Source organism: Etheostoma spectabile, chromosome 17 (assembly GCF_008692095.1).
Source record: "Etheostoma spectabile isolate EspeVRDwgs_2016 chromosome 17, UIUC_Espe_1.0, whole genome shotgun sequence".
In the NCBI taxonomy this organism is placed as follows: Eukaryota; Metazoa; Chordata; class Actinopteri; order Perciformes; family Percidae; genus Etheostoma; species Etheostoma spectabile.
Genome location: NC_045749.1, coordinates 22,475,750 through 22,485,087, shown reverse-complemented (window position 1 = coordinate 22,485,087; position 9,338 = coordinate 22,475,750). Strand labels below are relative to the sequence as shown.

At 42.9% G+C, this 9,338-nt stretch overlaps 1 pseudogene; it reads right to left on the bottom strand.

Moving 5' to 3' along the window:
• Nucleotides 1-9,338, bottom strand: part of LOC116705672 (Na(+)/H(+) exchange regulatory cofactor NHE-RF1-like) — a 20,143-nt pseudogene that overhangs the window by 8,207 nt on the left and 2,598 nt on the right.

Below are 9,338 nucleotides of genomic sequence, written 5' to 3'. Positions count from 1 at the left end.
ACCAGTTCTTAGAGGTATGCTGTGCCTGTCAAACACATACTGTTGGGAAGTGTTATCTAGTGGAACATACCATATCTATGTGTCAACCAATACCAAACCAACCAACCAACCATCCATCCATCCATCCATCCATCCATCCAGCTGTCCGTCCGTCCTTTAGCGACCGAACAGTATGCATGTTATATTGGAGGTTGGGTGGCTCGGGGGTAAGATGACACTAAAATCCCTTTGAAAAGGTGGGCCGTGTAGAGCTGGGCAGTATGAAGAAAAACAAATATCACAATATTTTTTACCAAATACCTCAATGTTGATGTTGCGCTGATATAGAGGGGTTGACTCTTGGTGATAAATGGTCATCAGTAATGTGGATCCTATGACTATGTGGGTAAAGGCAAATAACAGAACAGCTGGTATCAGTCTGGAATGTTCAGGATATCACTTTACTGTAATATAGCCTTTAAAACACTTGTGTCATCACAATATGACGATATCTAAAATTTAAGACGATGTCTAGTCTCATACAGTATATCCATATCGATATAATATTGATATATTGCCCAGCCCAAGTGCCACTGTACTGCAAAAAGGAACCACTACACCACCAAAAGTGAATTAATCTGAAAATAGTCCCCAGCAAATGCTAACATTCTTCCAGTTTGAGCAACAGCTGCTAAAACCAACTGGGATCCGCCTTGTTGGAAAAATAATCTATATATTTGTGAATCCTTTCCAAAGATGTAAGTCTTCAGTAGGAACCAATCAGTTTGGGTCTGAGGGCTGCAGACATGACGGGAAGTCTAAAGGTTATGAGAGATGGAGAAACCCATTTTTGGTTGGGGTCTTTTGGCATTCATTAAAAATAAGAAAACTAGAGAACACCAGCCTTTTCCTTTAACCTTTGCCCGGGACTAACAGGCTACGCTCACTCCGGTAGCCACAGGGCTGATAGCTAACTCACACATGCAGCCACCTTCCTGGCGAGTCCTTGCGACTGACACCGCTCCACAGCTGTCCGGGCCAGACCCCAGCCCATCCACCTGCAGCTGTGTGTCTGCTTGCCACGCTCTGTAGTGTAGGACGACGATTTAACCCATGTGTCACGTAGCTCTGCACTGTGAACACCGTGCAACAGAGAGCCAGGAACTTAGCTTGGGCAAACTTGCCTTATCTAGCAGTTAAGAAATAGATTGTATAGCCTTTTTTACGATTTATTTTTACTTTTTATTTTTGTTAGAATAATATATTTTTTAACTATTTAACTTATAGCGTTAATCATTTAGAATTCACTAGAGGCAGCAGGCAGCCATTGTAACCATTCCCTAAGCCTGTTGAGTGTCAGAGGTTAATGGTTTTACAGCATGCTGTAGTTAAACATCAGATCCTGTGCTCTAACCTGGTGTCACATAATGAGGGCGGCCTTGTCGAGAGGACCTTGAACCGCGGGTAAAACCCTGAACAGTATGTGATATGAAGCCTTTATGACTATCTCGGAGCATAATTCCACAGGGAGAAACAGCTATATCTCAAACATGTTGTATATTTTAGTGTGGGAGGGTGCCATGTGCAGCACCTCTCACATCAGCCTCCTGAAACCATCCAGTCAAAGAGTCCGGGGACTGCTACCGTCCCACTCAAAAGCAAGAAGTTGTGCAATGAACGGTTCGTCGCTGAATTTAACAGAACTTAAAGTCGGAGCTCATTCTTAAAGCCTTGTGAAAAAAGTCTTTATTTCATTAAGTCAAGATCTTGTACCTCCTCTATCAGCTACATTGGCCGCTTGAGCAGTTTTCCCATTTATCAATGTTTGTTCTTTGGTAAGAACAGAATGTACGCACACTCAAGAGATTGGAGACATTTGGATGCTGATGTTTGTCAAATAATTGGTTCCTGTGCTTTCACTTTACAGCCGTATGCTATTATAGGATTTAAATTGAAATAGTATTTTCATTATTTAATATTTAATATGTTTTTTGTATGATTTAAAATTCTCAATTCTCATAAAGTTCTCATGAACTGGCTGAGAGAAAACAAACAATGTCACTTCAGCACTGTAGCAACTCGCTACAAGCACAGGAAGTGGTTTTCTCATTGGTTCCACCCCAACAGCTAACAACTCGTCTGCTGACAGAGGAACCTCTGTGTGTGTGTGTGTGTGTGTGTGTGTGTGTGTGTGTGTGTGTGTGTGTGTGTGTGTGTGTGTGTGTGTGTGTGTGTGTGTGTGTGTGTGTGTGTGTGTGTGTGTGTGTGTGTGTGTGTGTGTGTGTGTGTGTGTGTGTGTGTGTGTGTACACGAACAAGTGGCCTCTACTAACAAAATCTGCCACCGTACCACTCTACCAGGCCTCTGATCATGGGTGTCTTTAGAGACATGAATTAGCACTATACCCCAGAAATGATCTTTTCCCCAGAGAAACCAAGGAGAGTGCTCTGATGTCAAATCAAGCTCAGTGGAGTGTCACAGGCAAAAGGCACCCAGCTAAAAGATAGTGAAGAATTATTTACATTTCTTTTGGGGGTGGGGGGTGGGAGGGCAGACCTGGGTAAACAGTGGATGAATGGATGTTGTTGTTTTTACTTATCGGTTTTTATCTTGCAGTATTTTTTTCTTATTTAGCTTCAGTGTTTATCAGACACCAAACTGTATTAAAAACACTAAATTTGCCAAGATGTTTGACAAAGATTATCTGTCAGAACTGTTCCCCACACCCCTCGCCATCGTCTCTATGCATATAATCATCTCCATGAGTTTGGTCGTGCTGTATTCTTAATAAAGCAGCTGCTGAGCCCAGAGCTTGACGTGTATATATGTAACTTAGCATAAATGCATTCGGAGTTTGAGAGGAGGAGAGACTTTGCTTGCACCAAATGTAATTATAATCCCCGTTTAATCTTGACGGATCGGCAGCCTGTCATTGGACAGCTTAACTTCACGGTCAACATGATCACAGCAGGGATGTCCAGTCTCCTGTCATCTCAGCGTCCCAAGCCTCCCTCGGTTAACTTTAAGTGGAAAATACTGAAAACTGAATGAATGAATACATGTTCTCTATTACCCAGCATAAAAGGACTGTCAGGGAAGCTTATGCAACCACCAGGCTATTTTGTATCTGCGTATCTGTGTGTGTGTGTGTTCATTTAGACTATGGCACAACAGTGGAGCAGTGAGGATTTCAGTCACATAATGCCAACAGCTCTTTTATGGAGTTTGTTTTTGGATGGCAGCCCAAATACAGAACCATCGGATGGAAAGATGCTCCCGCAGGCAATGGCATCAAGATTTGGTCTGAGTGAAAAAAATGGATTGTTTTTCTCACTTCTGTTCATAAGAAACTCCACTTTGGAGGTAACTATATTACACACACTGTAAATGTTAGCTACTGTAAGTAAAATATTAATGGTTCTGATGTTGGGAATTAACGACAATTCTCCAATGTTTTTGTCACTTAAGAAGACAGCAGTGTTGTCATTTTCTATCTTTGGTGAATTGACCGCAGGCAAGGAGAGACCAATCAGAGGGTTTATAAGGACATCACGTGTTTGAGTCTTATTGGCTGACAGGTCCGTCAGTTCTTTAACTGATGGGGTTACTATGTCAAACGTTAGCTAGCTCAAGCAATCAGACTGAACACACACACACACACACACACACACACACACACACACACACACACACACACACACACACACACACACACACACACACACACACACACACACACACACACACACACACACACACACACACACACACACACACACACACACACACACACACACACAAAAACAGGAACCGAGCTGAGGAAACGCTTTCATAAGTGAGGAAACACCAGAGGCAAGATACTTAAAAACCAACATGAGAGCCTCACAGCAGTGATGCACAATTCAACCCACCCACCCCAAGTCATCAGTAACTTACAAAAGACACTGCAAAACAAGAGCTGTCTTAAATGTGTCGAGTGCTTCACCGCTAAAATACTCTATTTATCTCTCATTTTTCATCGCCATTTTATCACCATTGACTACATGCAGTCCTTATTCCACCTGCTCACCTTAGCTCACCTGTGAGACCATATGAGCCGGGCGATTTACTGCACGTCTGCCCCTGGCTCTTTAAATGTCTAAGAAATGTTAATAACTGCATAATACAGGTTTCATTAACCCAAAAAAAAGGCATGGTCTTGATTTGTCCAACTTACAGTCCAAAACAAGATCTTCAATTTACTAGAATATTAAACAGAACAGCAGCTCATCTGAAAGGCTGGAACCAGCATATGTTTGGTAGTTTGGCTTGAAACAGGACTTAAATGGGTATTGTATGTACATTCACTGTTTTAGAAAGAGACACAATATTATACTGATTGGTTGCAACTTTTGAAGTAAAGAAGTCCATGCAGGTGCAGAATCAAACCTGTCTCGAATCTATTGCGGTTATAATTAATCTACAGACATCCTGACAATGGAATAAATGTTAGCAACTGCGGGTACATTGAGTAACATGACAGTAATCTTGATTTATAGCATTCACTTCTTATATCAATAAAGTGCCAGAATAATTGTTCTTTCCCAGGCTTATATGAGCTGAGAGATAAGAGCTGCTGTAAACAGTGAAGGAGAGAGCTGCCTGACGGCCTTCATTTGAGTCGGAGGTCCAAAGTCTTGGGATATTCTGTCCCTGCAAACAGGGAGTGGAAGCACGACGCACCCAGTGCAGGGCAAACAGAGTCCGTATGCTCGCCCAGTGGTAACCAATGGATTGTCAGGAGTTTAAATGCATCAACTAGGGCTGCAGGGTATTGAAGATTGATAGATTGCAATATGAAAAAGGACACATTTTTACAAGAAGACATAAATATAGTAGCTCTATTTGGAAATAAATCATTCTCGACTACTGGGGTGATTTTGTTGGGGAGTGCATCTGCATAGAAAATAATATGCTTTTCTTATGTGAACCATTCTTTGTTGAACTTCAATGCTTAGAGAGGGAAACAAGGTCTTTAAATACATGGCTGACTGACATGACACCATTGTGTTCATATAATACTATCAATCCAAGATAAAGTCTATGATATTAATAATGTATGCACGTTGCTTCCTCTAAATGTCAGGCTGTGGTCGACTAGCCAGGCCTGCTTTGTTTGTTTGATAAAGTGATAATCATTGATTGTGATTGGGGGTTGGCCGTGCATGCAGAGCCTGCATGTCACGCACTAGCAACAAACTGTGTATCCAAGAAGACGTAAACCAGTGAGAATGGCGTTCTATCAGACACGGACTGCTGTTGTAGATTAGTGTTATGTCTCCAGCTTCACGGCTCCCGACCATAACGTTAGTTGGGACAGCCGCCTTGATTCTGAAGGCTAACTATATCAGCTTTAGCCTGGCTGGGAGCCTCTGGGTGTAAAATGGCCGGGAGAAGACACTGTGTCCGCGGCAGCTGCTGCTTACGCTACTTTCCTACACACAGAGAGCCTCACCTCCCATAACTAGTCCTGTCGGACACATGGCTACCTGTCAAAGACTCGGCCGCTTACAATCACGGAAAAGGAGAGCGGTGACAGTATACTTTTTTATTATGCAGCAAAAAAAGTTGTAGCGTTAACATCGCTCATGCTGCGATGCTACTATCGCTCCTGGGCACATGGCGATGTAGATGATAAAACTAAATATCGTGCAGCCCTAGCATCAACCTTATTTTGATCAAGAACCTCCTTAAAACCTTGCGTCAACACTTTTAACGCTAGGGCTCAAAAACCTTTGATACCGGTACCTGAAACTTTTAAGTAACATTTCACGTTACAGCACAAATCTTTTGCATGCATGCTAACTGGCTCACTGCTGCTGGTGAGATTTAGTCCTTGATTGAAACTGGGTGTTGAGTGACGAGGCATTTTTCGATACTTTAATTCAGTCGGTGCAAAAAGTATTGAACTCGTTACCTAGTCCTATTTAACACACATTCATTTAAGGTCCTATTATTTCATCATGCGTTTGACATTTTGTACAGATAAACTGCCGTTTCATCCTGAGGCCAGCCCCCTCTGGCCCACCCCCACACACTCTCCCCCAGCCCTACTGACACAGTGTTAAGTGAGGGTGTAGGTATTTCAGGGTCAGCATGGCCTCCTTGTTGAGGCGTGAGAGTCCTCTCTCCTTTCCTCCCTGGCCCACAAGCCTTTCTCCTCATGCAAAGACTGTGGACAAAGCCTCTTTCTGCTGCTGGGATCTCTATGGTGACCAGAAGAAGGCCCTGGTGTGGTGGAGCGCTGAGTTGCCGGAGGCCAGGATGTTACTATAATATGATGACATGCTCATTCAGTTCATGCTTTCATCTTCCAGGGAAAAAAGCGATCTCTAACGTATTAAAGACCCCAGTCTTTGCCAAGACCACGAGGATTTTGTTTAATTTAGTGTGAAACGTTTGCTGACTGAGCCCTGGTGAGCAATACCAAGTCTCAAAGACAATCACTAGAAAGGAGCTACTGTTTGTAGGGTTAGGTACCTCTAAAGTATTGAGTAACAGACACTTTCAATTCCTTTTTTGCATGTGACGTCATGCTCTACTCGCGCGAACTATGAACGCCATGACGGACGGCGGAAGAGCTGGGCTGTAGACGGACGGCAAGCTAAACACGTACTGCTCTTTCATATAATAAAATGGTATTTCTTGTTGTGCAGTGGGCTGTGCCAATAGACAGGGTAAAGCCAATATATATATATATATATATATATATATATATATATATATATATATATATATATATATATATATATATATTTTTTTTTTTTTATTGGAAACCGTTTGATGGGGAGAAGGCAGCGCCGCGGTCTCTCCCCTTTTCCATGTATACCCCCCCACCCCTTCAGTCCGTTTATATTGTCCGACTAAAGTTAATTTAAATGCTTTGTGGCGTCAATATGTTATTGTTTACTGCTGCAGTGACACCATAAATGTCCTTGAATATGTCCGTGAATACATCTTAATTACTATGCTGTGTCGAACTGGTCAAATATTAACAGGCTACAGCGAATACAATCCCAGATAAAAAGATGGTTAGATATTACAATTATGAGTTACTACTGATCATATACACTCCGTGATTTACTGCATAGATTAACGTATGATTGATAACTGATGATTAATGACTGCACTTCCCAGAGCTGGGATGCGTTCAGGGATCAATTAGCAAGTTGCATTGGCACCCCCAGTGTAGGTGGGTAGCCACGACCGGCCATGTCTTCTAAAAACATAGGCCACGTGTTATATAAATCTTTACTCAAGTAAAGACTATATGTTAATACAAAATAAACCCTAGAGTGATGTCCTTATGAGGTACCTCCCCCCGCCGTTAGCGTAGCATCGCGTACCTGAAACCCAGCCAGCTACAAAGAACTGGTAGCATCCAGACTTTTAAAAGCAGATCAGCCCCAGTGTCTGGGTAGACCCCGTTTACCCCATAGTGGGACAGATCGTGTGGACTGAAGTGGGGCAGACTGAAAACAGAGGGAGGAAGAAGGTACAGGTCGGAAACCATCCTGCTATCTCTAACTTCTCCAAATACCGCTCTTTGTGAGCAGCTACCAGACTGCTCGTCACCGCCATCACTGCAAAAAAACAATGGCCTGCACGTGTGCACGGCCATGTTGGGTTTAAGGACGTGGACTCAGTCCTTCTAACGACGTGGACTCAGTCCTTCTAACGACGTGGACTCAGTCCTAACGACGTGGACTCAGTCCTAACGACGTGGACTCAGTCCTTCTAACGACGTGGACTCAGTCCTTCTAACGACGTGGACTCAGTCCTTCTGACGACGTGGACTCAGTCCTTCTGACGACGTGGACTCAGTCCTAACGACGTGGACTCAGTCCTAACGACGTGGACTCAGTCCTAACGACGTGGACTCAGTCCTAACGACGTGGACTCAGTCCTTCTGACGACGTGGTTACGTCAGTGACCAACAAAAACCTGGTCTAAAGTCAATAACACAGCATTTCATTGTTTTTTTAACATTGAATTAATAAAATCCTCCTAGCCTCGTGCACAGTGCGCACACATTATTGTTACACACACAAAAGATCACAAGTAAAAATATTACAGTGCCACTCAGTTATCATACTAGGACCAAGTGCATGCACCAAGGTCCAAACGCAGCTGGCTTGACTGATTGCATGTTCCACCCAGAACACACCTCTTATTAATGAAGACAGGAAGTACAATCCTTTAGAACCATGCGTCTGGCGCACCGACTCTTTTTTATGTGGTCAAACCAACAAAAGTGGATTTGGACTCGCCCAAAACACACCTGTGCCATGCGCTTAGATCCTTATAATAGGGTGGGTTGTTTTAACCACATCTACACATCACGTCCAGCAAACCTGATGTAGAACAATGAGGGCAAAACGGCATCATCCAGTCTGTTTTAACTGAATATTCTCTGGTCTAGCTCAGCTAAAAACACACTGTCAGCCCGTTGGTGTGTCGGTCACTACCAGTGTGTAACCCGCTCCGCTACCAACAACGTTACCTTCACAGCTGTTCACACACTCGACTGTCCCGCTGTTACAGGCGTAAAATAACCACAGACGCTCGCGTTGTTTACCACTGCCGTTCATGGTGGTGCGCTGCTGTAGAATGAATACAGGGGAAACTATAGATATTTAGTTTTGTTCTAGGCATTAAAAAAGATTTTTCTGGCCCGGTCTAAAAATAACCAAGCATCCTATTATTTTGGTACGCCCCAAATAAAAACCATTTCCTATTCTCAGAGCTCCACACACATAAACACCTCCACAATTAGGCAATTTTAAATCAGGGCACAGACTTTGCACTGGCTAAAACAGTTACATAGCCTACAAAATCTTGCCATGCTTTTGCCATGAATACCCTCACAAAAGTATTTTTACAACACAAGAGCCTGTTCTTTCAAAGTGGTGGGATTATGCTAATCCAAGGAAAGAAACATGTAGTTCAAATGCTAAAATAACTCAAATGCTGATGTAGTGGAAGGTCTCCGTCCCAGTCAGGGCGTCCGATCACTGGTATTGATCCTAGTTGAGCGCTTTGTGTGAGTAGCATCAAAGTTCATTCAGAAAATCGGAAATTGTGGTGCACCTAGACCTGTAACAATTATTAGATAATTGTCTAATTGTCAATATTCTTACTTAATCACTGCTTCTTTTTTTAACAACAATTCATTGCTAACATTAGCGAAGGTTTCAAGGCGTATGACTGTTGATGGTAATTATTGATTGTGTTTAGATATTATTGGTCGGACTGTTGAGCCAAAGCTATGCTAGTTGTTGGCACTTGACCCTCCCTGTTCACAGTCATAGCAACCCAAA